The following is a 19,304-nucleotide window of genomic DNA, read 5'->3' on the forward strand; positions in this document are numbered from 1 at the left end:
CATCCCTACAGCTCCCTCCCCTCCTCTTTCATTCCCCTCATGATTCCCACTCCAGGGCCCTCTTTCCCATCAGACTGTGCGCCCCATATGATACTACAGGATCATGACTGCCTGGGCCACATCTTCGGAATAGCACCTATTGCCATGCCTGGTTCAAAGCAGGGCTTAGTCAACATGTGCTTAATAGACAATTTTTTTAAGGCAAATAAAAAGCAAAAACCAAAACAGAATCAAAATTAGGCTACTAAAAAGTCCTTACTGAGCATCTTTTCATTCTTTTTTTCTTCTTTTTTTGGTAATTGTTTAATGAATATTTATTTAGTATCTGCCATGTGGCAGGAACTGCTCTAGGCACAGGAAGACAACACTGAAGATCACAGGCAAAAATCCTTGCACTCAGGGGTGGCTTCTGTTAAAGGAGGCAAATAATGAAAAAAATAAACAAAAGGTATAGTTTGCTAAATGGCACTTATAATCATTGGAGAGGTGATACAGAGGAAAAGGGGATGTATAAACACAGGTGCTGACCACAGGTAGCTAAAGCTAATTCTCAAGCTACCTAAGAGGTCTCCCAAGTCTGTATTCCACTAAATTTCTTTTCCTTTTTATCCAATTCCCCTAATGGTGTACATTTAATTAGCTTTCTATTTTAATGCTATTTTAGCTCATTCTGGGATGATATATGGGTCAGACATCATTTTTCTCCCATCAAATTATTTCCTTTGGATAAATTCCTAAATGGAGAATTATTTAATCAAATGTACATTTTTCAGATCTCGCAATGTACTTCCATTTTGTTACTGCAAATAATTTCAGAAATGTCTAAGGCCATGTGAGCAAAAAATTGATGTACCTATTTCTTCTTAGCATCGGCCTGACCGAGAACTGCTTTCGTCTGTTTACATTTGTTACTTTAGTAGGCGTGGAGATGCTGTTTCTAGGTTCTTTTCATTTTTCTTCTTTGATTCTCTTATTTTTCCTTTTTAAATCTGATTGCCTAAACATTGGGTTGGCCAAAAAATTCTTTTGGGTTTTTCCATAAGATGTTACAGAAAAACCTGAACAAACCTTCTCATCAACACAATACAAAGCAGGGTTTCTCTACCTTGTGCACAAACATGACTTTGTTCTCTAAACTCAGGATCTTTTCATTTTCAATGAGAGAACAGAGATGCCGCAAAAGGCCAAGACAGGGAAAGAGATTCCATAGAATGACCAGGCTTTCCCACTAGATATGAAAACTACTAGAAATGAAATACGGCAAAGGTTGATAGGGCTCTGAGAGCAAACCGACCATGTTGGCACTGTGTCAAATATTTATGTATCAAACACTTTAGGCAAATAAGCCACAACCATATACATTATCAAGAACTGAAGTTGTGATGGGTCCCCAGGTTCACAGGGCATCTACTCCTTTTGACCAGTTAAAGAAGAGCTTTCAAAGGTAATGGTTTTTGTTCTCTACTTGCCTTTTGTTGAGTAAAGATTTTCCACTTTACATCCTGGAGGCTTGTTTATTCAGATAATTTCTGTATAGCCAAATAAATGAGTAAGTTAAAGCTTTCACGGCTAATGATTTCATTTGAAATTAAATAGCTATGTAGATCACTCGTTGTTCTATTTCTTCCTTAGGTTATCATTAACATGTAGTTTTCAAAATTGTGCACAGACTCTAACCAATCAGATGTTTGGTTCATTTTCACTTTCAAAGGTAGTAACTGGACATTTCAACTGCTAATTTAAGTTTACTGTCAAAAGATTCTGAGGACAATTTGAGTTTTTCTTATTGTCTGGCATATTTTATTTTTGACATCAACTAGTTTCATGTCTGACTTCAATAAGTTTTTATGGATTTACATTCCTTTTTAACACGGCTTACTTTACATATAACATTGGCCATTTATGATGTGCAATTCTAAGAGTTTGACACATAGATTACAACATAACAGCTACCAGGGTCAAGATGTAGATCTATTCCATCTCCTTGGGAAAATGTCCTTATGCCCCTTGGCAGCCAAGCTCTCCCTCTACTTTCAGCCCCTGGCAGAGACTGATTTGTTTTTGCATTTTTTCAGATTATTATATAAATAGAATCATAAAGTATGCAGCCTTCTGAGCTGGCTTCTTTCATTTGGCAGAATGCATTTGAGATTCATCCAGGGTATTACATGCTTCAGTGCTTTTCACTGCAGAATACTATTCCTTTATATGGATGTACCACAGTTTGTTTATCCACTTGCTAAAGTGCATTTTGAGTTGTTTTCAGTTTAAAGAAACTGTGAATAAAGCTGCTACTGAAATCCAGGCAAAGGCTCTTATGTGATCATATTTTCATTTCTGTTGGGTACATATACAGGAGTGGCATTTCCGGGCTATGCAGTGATTTGTTAATTTATTACTTTTGCATTCTCACCAGGAGGAAATGAGAATTCCAGTCATTTAACATGCTAATCATCTCTTGAAATATCAAGATATTTTTATTGATATTTGATATCAAATATCTGATATTTTTATTTAGCATTTGTATTAGGTGTGTGGGCTTCCAAGTTTGCTCAGCGGTATAGAATCTACCTGCAATATAGGAGATGCAAGATATGCAAGTTTGATCCCTGGGTTGGGAAGATCCCCCAGAGAATGGCATGGCAACCCACTCAAGTATGCTTGCCCGGAGAATCCCAAGGACAGAGGAATCGGGCAGGCTATAGTCCATAGGATCTCAAAGAGTTGGACACAACTGAAGTGACTAAGCATTAGGTGTGTAGTCGTATCTCATTGTAGTTTTCATTTGCATTTTTTGATGACTAATAAAGATGAGAAACTTCACCTGAGCTTATTTGTCATCCATATTTTTTGGTTAAGTGTCTTCAAATATTTTTCCATTGGTTGGATGTTAACCTATTAATGAATTTGGAGAGCATTTGGATACAAGTCCTTTCTATTTCACCATTATTTCCTGTTAGTCCATGGCTTGCCATTTCATTTTCTTGCAAGTGTCTTTTGCCAGACAGAAGTTTTAAATTGTGAAGAATTCCAATTTACATTCCTTTTTAACAGTGTGTGTGTGATTTAATCCTACCCTTTTTTCTCCGTGTACCACCATCGGTGATCATTGTACAATAGCTCTGTTTTGGTCTATCTCACAAAGCAGATGCAGTTCCCACTTTCTGTGCTTAGCATAAAGGGAACAAGCATGAGGACATGGGATGAACAGTGAACCGAGTGTCAGAATGTCTAGATTCCTATTTTGTCGTTGGTTTGCTATCAACTGTGAGTTTATTATTTAAATTCCTTTAGACTTCCATTTTTTCATCTCATATTAGAAAACTCTACTCGCTTAATTTCAGGAATGATGAGAATAAAATGAGATGAAAGGTACAGAAGTGCCTGTAAAGTGCTGGAAGGACGCTGCTGCTGCTGCAAGCTCTATATTTTCCTCTTCTAAGAACCTCCCATCAACTCTGACAGTCACGCTGGACTCCACATTACAAAGGTACTTCTGTAACTACAAATACAAAGCCCTAATAGATTTTGTGTATCTAGCACTTCTCTCTTTCCCTCCAGAATATCCTTCAGCAACTTCAAATGTTCTTTTCATGTGCTTATAACAATTTTTAAAATTCCATATATTTAATACTGGATAATCTTCAGATTTCATTTCAGAAACTTGCAATTTTTAATTTTTTCAAAAAGAAATGCTCTAACCAACAATAGAATTGAGTAAGATTCCTTCCCTTGGACATTTGGCAGAAACATCTTCTTTCATGAAATAGTAGTGTTATTCAACAATGGAGTGTGATTTTTTTTTCCTTCTCCCTCTCAAGGGAGGAAATTGAAACATAGCAGAAGATTAAACATTCTCTAGGACATACACAGTCCGTTTTCCAGGAAAACTAGATAAAGAAAAGGATATTTCTACGGACAGGAATATTTGTGGTTAGGAATTATAGCTGTAAGCTTCTTTTTAGAAGTATCTAGGAAAGGAATAAATTTGTTTAAAAGGTTTAGTCTATATAACCATAGAGAATTGAAATTTTTAAATATATTTAATAGATATTTAACACTTTGAATTTAAAAAATTTTAAAGGCTTCTTTATTAGTTATGTACTTTTGGTAAAATTGTTACTAGTTGATCTTTTGGAAATAGGTAAATCTTACACTGAACTTGTAATAACCAAAAAGGGCAAATCCAGGAAAAGTGCTTTAAAATGAAGGTCAGATTATGTCACCACTCTGGTCAATGGCTTTGCTATCTTACTCAGTTGTTCTTCAGTCACTAAGCCACATCCAACTCTTTGCAACCCCTTGGACTGCAGCACGCCAGGCTTCCCTGCCCTTCACTATCTCCTGTATTTTGCTCAAGCTCATCTCCACTGAGTTGGTGTTGCTGTCAAACCAGCTTATCCTCTGCTGCCCCCTTCTCGTTTTGCCTTTAATCTTTCCCAGCATCAGGTTTTTTTCCCAATGAGTCAGCTCTTTGCATCAGGTAGCCAAAGTATTGGAGCTTCAGCACCAGCCCTTCCAATGAATACTCAGGGTTGATTTCCTTTAGGATTATTCAGAGTGACAGCCAAGTACTTCCAAGGGGGTCCACCCTCCCCACCTCCCAGATTTCAGCTTCTGTCACTCTCCCCTCTTGCCTGCCCCACCCCAGCTGACTGGTCTTCTGTTCCTTGTTCATTTCAGTTGTTGTCACTGAGTCCTCCGCCTGAAGTGCTCTTCTCCCAACTATCACATGGCTCATTCCTAGTCCAGAACCAGCTACATAATTTGTCGGGCCCACTATAAAATGAAAATCTATTATGTTAAAAATTATTAAGAATCTCAAGATGGCAACAGCAGAGCATTAAATCAAGTGTGGCTATATAGGTAAGTACATCCATAAAGCCTACCCTGCCTGGCTCCTTGATTCCTTCATATCTCTGTTTCAAAGTTGTCTTGTATTAGAGAAGTTGCCCCTCTGTCCATTCCTTCCTTGGCCCTTTTATTTTGATTGTATTTATTGATTAATTGGCTGACTACCTTTTCCTAGCGGGCTACAAACTACTTACATGCTATATCACCCACAGCATAAAACATGCCCAGCAAATATCATAGTAGCCACTCAAATATTTGTCAATTGAATAAAGGAGTAAATGAAAAATAAGAAAAATCCAAAGCCATATGAATAAAAAATCAAGAGATAAGTCATATTTTAAAATAGTAAACACAGAAACTGTGTTTGCATGAGTGAGGAGAGGCTCAGATTTGGAAATTCCAATTTAGGAATAAGGAGAATGGATTCTGCCTCAGCTCTTACACTGACTTGCTCTGTGACTTTGGAAAGGTCTCTTGATCCCTCTGAATTCCAGACTGTCACATGTGCAGTAAGGGTCTTTCAACACTTCATTCTGTGCCCTTATGGAACAGTCTCAAATGTGACACTGTGTATAGTAATCTAATTAGTTGATATTTTCTATACAGTTGGGTTTATAGAAACAAAAATGAGGTGCTCTTTGGATTACCAGTCTGGCATGTATCCAGTCTGCTCCTTCAATGTGACAGTCTACTTGCAGATATATATGGTATACAATATACACACATAGTCTATGATATATTGCGGCCTCACAAAACCATTTTTGTTGAGGCAAAAATAGCTCTGCTTTGAGAAGTAGCTAGAATTCTTATAAGTAGCTTATTATCCATCAGAGTTTGATTGCCTTGACCATTTAAACTCTACAGTTGGTCATATTCATGTGCTATTTGAACTCACAGACTGTCATATGTTAGTTCTTTTAAAAAAGGATGGAAATCTAAGTGTAGAGACTCCTGAATCCCTACAATTTTCCTCGCTGCTTTTTAGGATATCCTAGGGTATCTTGCTGAATCCATTGTGGGAAACAGAATCTTCATTTAATATGCCAAGCTCCTTTTTGATATTATTCATTTCAAAAATCATGAAGAAATGTTGTGATCATAAATTTTCTTGGCATAGATGATATTAAAAAAAAAACTCACAAAACATTAAAATGCCTTCTGGCTCTGTATGTGTCTGTGTTGAAAAATATTTGTTTTCCAAATCTCGGCCTCTTTCCTTTTTGGTCAATAATTGTGCACAGCACTTGCTTTGCAGTTTGTTTTTCATGTCCATTTTGCTTGAGATAATGTCCTGTGTCTTTTTTATTCTTCTGATTCATTTTTCCTCTACTATGGCACTTTTTGAGCAAAGAAGCAAACTGATTTCTTCCCCCAGAATCTACATTAATCCTACCCACTGAAAGATTTCTGATGTGCTTTTATCACTGTTTTTAAATAATCCCCATATTCTAACTGATAGAATGAGAGCAAGATGGACCCCCATCACATAAGAATAGACAGAAGCAAAATGAACCAAAAGTGAAAGGCAATACAGATGCTGAGAGCACAGCTGTAAACTTGGTCAACTGAATAAGGAAGGGCTTAAGAGTTCTATAAAGCTCAGTACAAGGTTAGGATAGAACTTACTACCAGGCTCCACTGACACTGAAGCCTTGATATCCTCTTGATTATGAATCCTCTATCTAGGGGCAAGGATTATAGCTCCTTATTGGGCAGCCCAAGTTATAACAGTTAGGGATGTATGAATACAGGAAATTTGCTTCATCACCAGGAAAGCAGGTTAGGCAGAGAAGAGCTAAATGAATTAAATATGTTATAATTCAATACCTTGTTTCTTAGATAGCAAAGACAAAGTAAGAATGAAAAGCACTGTATGTACATATGATTCTCAGTTGTGCTACTAGCATGCAAGGAGCATCTGAGAAGCATGGAAGTCTGGAACACCCCATGGAGATCCCATGAATGAATCTACACAAATAGGTTCAGGGGTATCAGGTATGATTTGCTTACTATGACAGAAAACTCCTCCTTCTCTTCTACCCAAAGGTTTGGATAAAAGTATAAGAAATCTTCCCACAACTAAAAATTAAAAGATGAATCTGGCCACCTGAGATAATAGAAAAGACCTCTGTGGTAGGAACTGGAAGATCTGTTTCCAGTCCCAACCATTTTACTAACCAGCATGAGGAAGTTTCCCTCCATACCAACCTTTCTGTCAGCTAAATGCCATGGGTGGCGTGGACCCAGGTGACGTCATGCGGAAGAGAAGACTCACTCAGCTAAGCGCTTCTCAAATCTGTGAAGCACAACACTGTTTCAAAATTATACAATGATATATTCTATAATTATTATACATAAAAAGAGTTGCTGTTTGAAGCTACCAAATTTTGGAGTAACCTGTCACACAGTAATAGGTAGCTGAAACTGAATTTTATACTGGACGTAGGGGCTATGAGAACACAATCATAAAGCACATGGCACTGGCTTTGGAGTGGAGACTGGGTAAGAGGTAGAAGAGCTTGGAGGAGATCGCTGATAGTGTCAAGGGACAAAGGGAGAATGATTCCCTAGCCTGGAGGAAAGAGGTACTGGTAGAAATTTAGTGAAACTATTGCCTATAGTACTGTAGAAAATAGAAATATATATATAATGAACTGTTAGATACGGCTAAAGAGATTTCCAGACAACATTAAAAGTAGCAACTGGTCTACTTCGACTTTGTGTGATAGAAATGCCCATAGAGAGAAATCAGATTAAATGAGAAAATGCACAATTTTCCAACAGATTTTAGAGGTCATACAAAGAGGCCAAGACTTCCTGCTTTCAAAACAAAAAATGTTTCCCAGTCTCAGAATCTCTGGATGGTAAAATAATCTCAAAGTAAGAAAGGGGAAAGATTTTAAGGGTATTGCTTCTGAGATCTCTGTTGTGACTCAGAAAGATTTAAGGGTGTGCCTAGTAGGACTGATAAAAATCTTAAGGGATGCGTAGTGGATTCTCTTTGGTAAGAAAGGAGGCTTTAAGAATCTAAGGGTAAAATGTAAAATCTCTCACTAGATAAAAGGGCTTCAAGAATCTTGAAGGCTTTGTCCCATACCACTTCTGTGTCACCCATAAGTCAGAGAGGAGCTTACCTGGAAGATAATTTTGAGTGTGATTTTTATCTAATGGGATTGACCCCCAAAAAGAGGCCTGCAAAAACAGTAAGTTTTAAGGGAATTGTTCCACAGAAGCAGTTAGCTGAATAGTGACAGCCCAGAATGAAAAAAGACCTTTGTACCCATCAAGGAAGCAGACTGAGAAAGCCACTCAGCAGCAAGCATAGGCCATTTGTTACAGAAAAGAAAAGGACTCAGAGGGTAAAACCAAGAGCCCAAAGCAGACAGACAGGAGCCAAGGAGAGTCATTCCCAGGGAGAAAGATTGGGCCTAATCAATGAAGTGGCAACAGATGCCCAGGTCTATTTTATACATAGCTGGAGTTCTGAATTGGTGTGGACCAGTGATGGCTATCTGCCTCCTATTTCCACCTGTTTGGATGAGAATGTCTGTTATACTTGTCATCTTCCTATCACACCATTGTCTGTTGGCTGTGAAGGGGCAGATAACACGTCTCTTTACTCAACATACTAAAAACACAATAAACTTCTCAGTTCAGTTCAGTTCAGTCGCTCAGTCGTGTCCGACTCTCCGCGACCCCGTGAATCTCAGCATGCCAGGCCTCCCTGTCCATCACCAACTCCCGGAGTTCACTCAGACTCTCGTCCATCGAGTCAGTGATGCCATCCAGCCATCTCATCCTCTGTCATCCCCTTCTCCTCCTGCCCCCAATCCCTCCCAGCATCAAAGTCTTTTCCAATGAGTCAACTCTTCACATGAGGTGGCCAAAGTACTGGAGTTTCAGCTTTAGCATCATTCCTGCCAAAGAAATCCCAGGGTTGATCTCCTTCAGAATGGACTGGTTGGATCTCCTTGCAGTTCAAGGGACTCTCAAGAGTCTTCTCCAACACCACAGTTCAAATGCATCAATTCTTCAGTGCTCAGCCTTCTTCACAGTCCAACTCTCACATCCATACATGACCACTGGAAAAACCATAGCCTTGACTAGACGGACCTTAGTCGGCAAAGTAATGTCTCTGCTTTTGAATATACTATCTAGGTTGGTCATAACTTTCCTTCCAAGGAGTAAGCGTCTTTTAATTTCATGGCTGCAATCACCATCTGCAGTAATTTTGGAGCCCCAAAAAATAAAGTCTGACACTGTTTCCACTGTTTCCCCATCTATTTGCCATGAAGTGATGGGACCGGAAGCCATGATCTTCGTTTTCTGAATGTTGAGCTTTAAGCCAACTTTTTCACTCTCCTCTTCCACTTTCATCAAGAGGCTTTTTAGTTCCTCTTCACTTTCTGCCATAAGGGTGGTGTCATCTGCATATCTGAGGTTATTGATATTTCTCCCAGCAATCTTGATTCCAGCTTGTGTTTCTTCCAGCCCAGCATTTCTTATGATGTACTCTGCATATAAGTTAAATAAGCAGGGTGACAATATACAGCCTTGACGTGCTCCTTTTCCTATTTGGAACCAGTCTGTTGTTCCATGTCCAGTTCTAACTGTTGCTTCCTGGCCTGCATACAGATTTCTCAAGAGGCAGGTCAGGTGGTCTGGTATTCCCATCTCTTTCAGAATTTTCCACAGTTTATTGTGATCCACACAGTCAAAGGCTTTGACATAGTCAATAAAGCAGAAATAGATGTTTTTCTGGAACTTTCTTGCTTTTTCCATAATTTACTTATAAAACAAGATGCTCAACTTCAGCTTGAGCCTGAAGCAAGAATGAGGTGAGAATTTTGCAGGTCTTGGGAGATGGTAAATGTTTTTGTGTGTGGAAGAAATATAAATGGTTTGCGGCCCAAAGGTGGACTGTGATAAATAAAAGATGGTCAGAATTTCTTTGATACCCGGGAAGGGTTGAGTCTAATATTCCTCCCTTCTAATCTGAGACAGCCTCCTTGACTTGTTTGATAGAATGCAGCAGAATTGACATTCTGGGATTTTTGAGACTAGATCATAAAAAGTTTTGAAGTTTTCATCTGGGTGGCCTCTTGGGACACTTCCTGGGAAGTTGGAACCACCAGGCTGGAGAGCACACATGTAGGCCTCCAGGTGACACCTCCACTCAGCACAGTCCCCCATCTTCACACATTAAGGATCAGACATAGTATGGAGCTCTCGTGGACCTGTGGACCAGTTCATCCACCAACTGTGTATTACAGAGTGACTCCAGTCAGTGCTCTGTGGAATAGAAGAATCACCCAGCCAAGCCTTATTTGAATGTCTGACACGCAAAATTGTGAGAAAAAAAAAAATATTTTTAAATTTAAGCTGTTATGTTGTTGGGGGTGGGGGGAATGTTTTACAGCAGTAGATAAGAGGACAAGGTCTCTTTCTACTTCTGGGTCTTGGTTTCCTCACCAACAAAATGTGAGATTTGAATCAGATCTCTAAGTTTCTTCAAATTTTAAGAAAAATAGCAAAATAACACACAATAATTTTATTAAAATCCTATGATTTAACTTATAAAACCATTTACAGATAGTAAGCATTGCAAATTATGTCACTTCTGACTAAAATATCAGAGCTGGAGTTAAAACACTGGGGAATTATTGTCAATACATACTAAACACCATTCTAGCTGAAGATAGATTAGCAAGGTTAATGTTTTTATAGAGAGACAAACTGATTTCTTTTCAATGACTCTCCACAGGGGCTAGCTAAATGCACCCAAATTATTTAATATATAAAACAGCTAAGTCTTTCAAACAAAATTTCCCTTGAACAAGACATAAGGAAATTATCTAGAAAATTAATTCCTATGTGCAAACATATTGGTGACTATGTATATATGGGTAAATGCATATACTTCTATCTATTTAGTACAGGAGGCCTTAACTCAGAGTCTACGTACCCTCAAGTAGTCAATGGATAGAGTTCAGGTGGTTCATATACTTTCATGGGAAAAGAAAATGTTATTTATTTTCCCTGACCTTTAACTGAATTTAGCATTAACTTCAATTATGCATGCAGGTAGAAAGCCAGAGAAGTATTAGCAGGATCTGTGATTTTTGTCACTAGTAGCAATCACCAGTGTTTTCATATCACATAACAGTTGTTGCAGATTTCTCAAATTATCATCTACATTCATCACAACTTTGAATGTAGGGTTATTAATCCCATGGAGAGAGTCATTATTTAATGCATTAATAAGAAACTAACACAACTATATGCCAATAAAAAAGCAACTATACTCCAATAAAAATTAATAAAATAAATAAACATTTAAAGGAAAAATATATGTTGTTAATATACAAATCCTACTATATTAAAATTCGCTTTTGATATTTTGATAATTTATCATAATTGGTTTCCTTTTTAATACTATGTTTTTAAATTCAAGTGTATTTAAGAAAACTATTCTGGAAAACGATCCATAGCCTTCTCTAAATCTAGAAAAGGGGTCCATGGCACCAAAAGGTTGCAAACCCCTTCCTAGACTCTCCAGCCAGCCAACGCATACCAAGTCTCTGCCACAGGCCCAGCGAGGTCCCAAAATTCAACATGCTAATACATTAGTTCTTTCTCACACTCTGCTTCCTCTTCCTGTCTCCTACCTTAATTGCTCTCATATCAGCCCCTCACATAGGCCCCCAATCTCACTTCTGACATCTTTGGTCACAGATGATTCTGCTGCACACTCCCTTACAGAGAAGCTGGAACTTCCTCCTTTTATCTGTGTCCAAAGATTCTACAGCTACCTATATGCTGTTCCCCCTCAAATGCATACATTTACAAATCTCATGCCACTTTTGAAATGGAAAGTCTAAATTTCCAACCGCCTCCTCATCCTAAATATCCTCCACACACTTGAAATTAAACAGGATCGTTCTTTCCCTGTTCCTACCGTCAGCTGCTCTGACTCACTAACGCCAAGGCACACACAGTGACAGCACTTCTGTGCATCGGAATCTTTGGTGCCTCGTCTGGATTTAACTCCCTCTAGCTCATCCCCAAATTATCATATTTATATTGCCCTTTTAAATATTTCTGAAATCCATTTCTCTTACTTGACTCAGGGTCTGCTCAATTCTTGTCATGACCATGAGAATAATCTTTTAGAGAATCTCCTAGTTTCTAGCATCTCATTGTCTTCCACTGGAATTATCCTTCTAGAACTCAAATTAGACCTTCTCAATTTCCATGTGAGAAGCTATAATGACTAGACCCATGAGCCTCCCCTGGGTGATTTGTTACAGCACAGATTGCTGGGCCTCCCTCTCGGGGTATCTGATTCAGGAAGTCTGTAGAGGGGCCTGGAAGTTTGCATTTCTAACCTGTTCCCAGGTGATGCTGATGCTGGTTAGGATATCACAGTGGAAAATTCCTGGCCTAGATCACTAGTCTAATCTACTTTTAAAATTTTTTATATGTTAAAAATTTTTTGGCTGTGCTGGATCTTCGTTGCTTTTGTTCAGGCTTTGTCTTGTTGCAGTGAGTGGGGGCTACTCCTTGTTGTGGTGCAAGGACTTCTCGTTGAAGTGGCTTCTCTTGTTGCAGAGCACAGGCTCTAGGCACACAAGTTTCATTAGTTGTGGCACTCAGGCTCGGTAGTTGTGACTCACAGGCTTAGTTGCTCCAAGACATGTGGAGTGTTCCTGGACCAGGGATCGAACCCCTGCTCCCTGCATGGGCAGGCAGATTCTTACCCACTACACCACCAGGGAAGTCCCAGACCACTAATCTTTAAACCTGCTTTATTTGTATCTCTTCCAGGAAAAATATTTCAGTGCAACTCCCTGAAATATATATGCCTATTTATTTATAACTGATATATTATGAAACATATTATATATTTATATCAATGGCACATGAGCATAGCAGCTGTGACAGCGCGGCCAAGAGGAGCTACCCCAATCCAAGGTCAGGAGCAGTGGTTGAGAGGAGTTACCCCACAACCAAGGTAAGGAGTGGCAGCTGCAGTTTGCTGGAGCGGCCATGAAGAGAAACCCCACGTCCAAGGTAAGAGAAACCCAAGTAAGATGGTAGCTGCTAAGAGAGGGCATCAGAGACTGAAACCACAATCACAGACAATTAGCCAATCTGATCACACAAATCACAGCCTTGTCTAACTCAATGAAACTAAGCTATGCCATGTGGGGCCACCCAAGACGGACAGGTCATGGTGGAGAGGTCTAACAGAATGTGGTCCACTGGAGAAGGGAATGAAAAACCACTTCAGTATTCTTGCCTCGAGAACCCCATGAACAGTATGAAAAGGCAAAAAGATAGGACACTGAAAGATGAACTCCCCAGGTCGTAGGTGCCCAGTATGCTACTGGAGATCAGTGGAGAAATAACTCCAGAAAGAAGGAAGGGATGGAGCCAAAGCAAAAACACCACCCAGTTGTGGATGGGACTGGTAATAGAAGAAAGATTCAATGCTATAAAGAGCAATATGGCATAGGAACCTGGAATGTTAGGTCCATGAATCAAGGAAAATTGGAAGTGGTCACACAGGAGATGGCAAGAGTGAACATCAACATTCTAGGAATCAGCGAAAAAAGATAGACTGGAATCGGGGAATCTAACTCAGATGACCATTATATCTACTACTGTGGGCAGGAATCCCTTAGAAGAAAGGGAGTAATCATTGTAGTCAACGAAAGAGTCTAAAATGCAGTACTTGGATGCAATCTCAAAAACAACAGAATGATCTCTGTTTGTTACCAAAGCAAACCATTCAGTATCATGGTAATCCAAGTCTATGCCCCAACCAGGAATGCTGAAGAAGCTGAAGTTGAATGTTCTATGAAGACCTACAAGACCTGCTAGAACTAACACCTGAAAAAGATGTCCTTTTCATTACAGGGGACTGGAATGCAAAAGTAGGAAGTCAAGAAACACCTGGAGTAACAGGCACATTTGGTCTTGCAATACAGAATGAATCAGGGCAAAGGCTAGCAGAATTCTTCCAAGAGAATGCACTGGTCATAGCAAACACCCTCTTCCAACAACACAGGAGAAGACTCTACACATGGACATCACCAGATGGTCAACACCAAAATCAGATTGATTATATCCTTTGCAGCCAAAGATGGAGAAGCTCTATATAGTCAGCAAAAACAAGATTGGGAGCTGGCTGTGGCTCAGATCATGAACTCCTTATTGCCAAATTCAGATTTAAATTGAAGAAAGTGGGGAAAACTTTGGTTTTCCCCAACTAGACCATTCAGGTATGACCTAAATCAAATCACTTATGACTATACAGTGGAAATGAGAAATAGATTTAAGGGACTAGATCTGATAGATAGAGTGCCTGATGAACTATGGATGGAGGTTCATGACATCGTACAGGTGACAGGGAGCAAGACCATCCCCAAAGAAATGCAAAACAGCAAATGGCTGTCTGAGGTGGCCTTACAAATAGCTGTGAAAAGAAGAGAGGCAAAAAGCAAAGGAGGAAAGGAAACATATAAGCATCTGAATGCAGAATTCCAAAGAATAGCAAGAAGAGATGAGAAAGCCTTCATTAGTGATCAATGCAATGAAATAGAGGAAAAGAACAGAATGGGAAAGACTAGAGATCTCTTCAAGAAAATTAGAGATAACAGGAACATTTCATGCAAAGATGGGCTCGATAAAGGACAGAAATGGTATGGACCTAACAGAAGCAGAAGATATTAACAAGAGGTGTCAAGAATATACAGAAGAACTATACAAAACAGATCTTCACAACCCAGATAATCATGAAGGTGTGATCACTCACACTCACCTAGAACCAGACATCCTGGAATGTGAAGTCAGGTGGGCCTTAAGAAGCATCACTACAAACAAAGCTAGTGGAGGTGATGGAATTCCAGTTGAGCTATTTCAAATTCTAAAAGATAATGCTGTGAAAGTGCTGCACTCAATATGCCAGCAAATTTGGAAAACTCAGCAGTGGCCACAGGACTGGAAAAGGTCCATTTTCATTCTAATCCCAAAGAAAGGTAATGCCAAAGAATGCTCAAACTACCGCACAATTGCACTCATCTCACATGCTAGTAAAGTAATGCTCAAAATTCTCCAAGCCAGGCTTCAGCAATACATGAACTGTGAACTTCCTGATGTTCAAGCTGGTTTTAGAAAAGGCAGAGGAACCAGAGATCAAATTGCCAACATCCACTGGATCAGCGAAAAAGCAAGAGAGCTCCAGAAAACCATCTATTTCTGCTTTATTGACTATGCCAAAGCCTTTGACTGTGTGGATCACAATAAACTGTGGAAAATTCTTCAAGAGATGGGAATACCAGACCACCTGACCTGCCTCTTGAGAAACCTATATGCAGGTCAGGAAGCAACAGTTAGAACTGGACATGAAACAACAGACTGGTTCCAAATAGGAAAAGGAGTACGTCAAGGCTGTATATTGTCACCCTGCTTATCTAACTTATATGCAGAGTACATCATGAGAAACGCTGGGCTGGAAGAAGCACAAGCTGGAATCAAGATTGCCGGGAGAAATGTCAATAACCTCAGATATGCAGATGACACCACCCTTATGGCAGAAAGTGAAGAAGAACAAAAGAGCTTCTTGATGAAACTGAAAGAAGAGAGTGAAAAACTTGACTTAAAGCTCAACATTCAGAAAACGAAGATCATGGCATCTGGTCCCACACTTCATGGCAAATAGTTGGGGAAACTGTGGAAACAGTATCAGACTTTATTTTTCTGGGCTCCAAAATTACTGCAGATGGTGATTGTAGCCATGAAATTACAAGACACTTACTCCTTGGAAGGAAAGTTATGACCAACCTAGACAGCATATTGAAAAGCAGAGACATTACTTTGCCAACAAAGGTCCAACTAGTTAAGGCTGTGGTTTTTCCAGTGGTCATGTATGGATGTGAGAGTTGGACTATAAAGAAAGCTGAGCGCCAAAGAATTGATGCTTTTGAACTGTGGTATTGGAGAAGACTCTTGGGAGTCCCTTGGACTGCAAGGAGATCCAGTCAGTCCATCCTAAAGGAGATCAGTCCTGGGTGCTCATTGGAGGGACTGATGTTCAAGCTTAAAATCCAGTACTTTGGCCACCTGATGCAGAGAGCTGACTCATTTGAAAAGACCCTGATGCTGGGAAAGATTGAGGGCAGGAGGAGAAGGGGATGACAGAGGATGAGATGGTTTGATGGCATCACTGACCCAATGGACAGGGGTTTGGGTGGACTCTGGGAATTGGTGATGGACACGAAGGCCTGGCAAGCTGCGGTTCATGGGGTCGCAAAGAGTTGGACACGACTGAGCTGAACAGAACTGATATATTAATACATGTTCTAATGTACTAACATAGTGGGTACATCATGAAACATACTAAAAATCATAAAAAGATGAGATAAAAATGAACAGAAAGTTCAGGGCTATTCTTCCTGCATCCAAGTGGACTGTGATGTATACCTTGCATTAGAGGACTCTGGGAGGGACAAAGATTAAGAAAGAGTGCATTACCTAAGATATACAGTCCTACTGTAATTTTCTAATCAATTACAGCCAGGCTGTGTGCTCTCTAATCCTGGCTCCAGGCCATAGGTTACAACCTTAAGAAATTTCCTTAACTTCTCTAAATTTTCTTAACCTCTCTCTATGTCTTCCTTTTCCTCCGGAAAGTGGAGATAACATTAGTAACTACCTCATGGGATTGTTCTTAGGATTAAATAAATTCACATGCATAAAAAAGTCCCTAGCATATAATAAATGTTTGATTAATGCTGACTATTATGATTGCTCCCTGTTAGACATCTTATGCCATAACCATACTGATCAAATTCACTGTTCCCTGAGTAAACATCTACAACTCAATGTCTCTGCTCATGTTGTATTCTCTACCTGGAACATACTTTCTTTGCCTCCAGTTGATAATATCTTTCTCATCTTTCACAGCCCAGCTGAAAATGTTATGTCCCCTGTGACAACTTACCCGAACCTCCTGGCATAATTAATTGCTCTCTCCTCTGTGTTCCTTTAGCACTTTTACAAGCTTCTGAATGTGGCTCTCCTCAATGTATCACGTAGAGTTGCTTACAAGCCATTACCTCCAATATTGTGGGGTCCTTGGTAATATGAACACTGTCTGGCTGCCCTCTATATCCATCATGCCACCCTCAGAAAGTGCTTGGCACATGGCAGATGGTAGATACTGATTGTGAAGGAGGGTGAGGACATGAGGGTGACAGTCTTATTCTAGCACCACATCCCCGCCTGTGACCTTGTGTTCAGATGCAGATGGTATTTTCCCCAAGTGCCTCCCCACTTCAGCCTTACTTCCCCTGGTCCATAGGCTAATGAGGCTATGATATAACAAAAATGAATATGTGATCTTTGTCTAGCTTCCTGGCACACATCTAAAACCCTCAAAACCTTCAGAGTGATGAGTATCTTCTGCATATTAATGAGATGACTGGTTCTGGGGGTTCCTGGGCAGCATCAGAATGGGGATGTTCATTAGAAAGATAAACTCTTAATTAGAAACTTGGAACTTTTAGTCCCTTCCCCTACTTTCTCAGGAGGGGAGAAGGGCTGGAGATTGAGTCCAATCACCAGTGGCCAGTGATTTAACCAACCATGCCTGCCTAGGGCAACTTTCATGAAAACCCTGAATAGTAGGGTTGAAAGGGATTCTGAATTGACAGATGCATTCATATTCTAGGGAAATCAGTTCACTTCAGTTCAGTTCAGTTCAGTCGCTCAGTCGTGTCCGACTCTGCGACCCCATGAATTGCAGCACGCCAGGCCTCCCTGTCCATCACCAACTCCCGAGTTCACTCAGACTCACGTCCATCGAGTCAGTGGTGCCATCCAGCCATCTCCTCCTCTGTCGTCCCCTTCTCCTCCTGCCCCCAATCCCTCCCAGCACCAGAGTCTTTTCCAATGAGTCAACTCTTCTCATGAGGTGGCCAAAGTACTGAAGTTTCAGCTTTAGCATCATTCCTTCCAAAGAAATTCCAGGGCTATTCTCCTTCAGAATGGGCTGTTTGGATCTCCTTGCAGTCCAAGGGACACTCAAGAGTCTTCTCCAACACCACAGTTCAAATGCATCAATTCTTCAGTGCTCAGCCTTCTTCACAGTCCAACTCTCACATCCATACATGACCACTGGAAAACCATAGCCTTGACTAGACGGACCTTAGTCGGCAAAGTAATGTCTCGGCTTTTGAATATACTATCTAGGTTGGTCATAACTTTTCTTCCAAGGAGTAAGCATCTTTTAATTTCATGGCTGCAGTCACCATCTGCAGTAATTTTGGAGCCCCAAAAGATAAAGTCTGACACTGTTTCCACTGTTTCCCCATCTATTTGCCATGAAGTGATGATACCAGATGCCATGATCTTCATTTTCTGAATGTTGAGCTTTAAGCCAGCTTTTTCACTCTCCTCTTTCACTTTCATCAAGAGGCTTTTTAGTTCCTCTTCACTTTCTGCCAAAAGGGTGGTGTCATCTGCATATCTGAGGTTATTGGTATTTCTCCTGGCAATCTTGATTCCAGCTTGTGTTTCTTCCAGTCCAGCGTTTCTCATGATGTGCTCTGCATAGAAGTTAAAGAAGCAGGGTGACAATATACAGCCTTGATGTACTCCTTTTCCTATTTGGAACCAGTCTGTTGTTTCATGTCCAGTTCTAACTGTTGCTTCCTGACCTGCATACAGATTTCTCAAGAGGCAGGTCAGGTGGTTTGGTATTCCCATCTCTTTCAGAATTTTCCACAGTTTATTGTGATCCACACAGTCAAAGGCTTTGGCATAGTCAATAAAGCAGAAATAGATGTTTTTCTGGAACTCTCTTGCTTTTTCCCTGATCCAGCGGATGTTGGCAATTTGATCTCTGCCTCCTCTGCCTTTTCTAAAACCAGCTTGAACATCAGGAAGTTCTCGGTTCACGTATTGCTGAAGCCTGTAGTGCATCCCAATTCCACAGGACAGAAGTTCCTGCACTCGGGACCTTTCTGGATCTCACCCTATGTACCTCTTCATTTGGCCATTCATTTCTATCTTTTATAATACTCTTTCAGATAAACCAGAAAACATAATAAGGCTTTTAAACTGTTATGGCTACTAATCGAATCTGAGCAGAAATTTGCAGGAATCTCAGATTTATAAGCAGTTGGTGTTGATCTGAGCTTGCAGCTGGCAAGGAGGCAGTCTTATGAGTGTGTGTACGTGTCTTATGAGTGTGTGTACGTGAAGCACAGGTGTCAATCTGAGCTTGCAACTGGAAAGAAGGCAGTCTTATGAGTGTGTGTATGTGCTTAGTTGCTGAGTTGTGTTCAACTCTTGCCACGCCCATGGACTATAGACCACCAGGCTCCTCTGTCCATAGAATTTGCCAAGCAAGAATCCTACAACAGGTTGCTATTTCCTCCTCC

General features: G+C 40.1%; 1 long non-coding RNA gene across 3 annotated transcripts in view; it reads right to left on the bottom strand.

Annotated features, from left to right (window-relative positions):
• LOC106991039 (uncharacterized) overlaps positions 1-19,304 on the bottom strand; it is a 481,826-nt gene that overhangs the window by 45,090 nt on the left and 417,432 nt on the right. The gene's annotated exons all lie outside the window — the stretch shown is intronic.

Source organism: Ovis aries, chromosome 3, assembly GCF_016772045.2.
Source record: "Ovis aries strain OAR_USU_Benz2616 breed Rambouillet chromosome 3, ARS-UI_Ramb_v3.0, whole genome shotgun sequence".
NCBI lineage: Eukaryota > Metazoa > Chordata > Mammalia > Artiodactyla > Bovidae > Ovis > Ovis aries.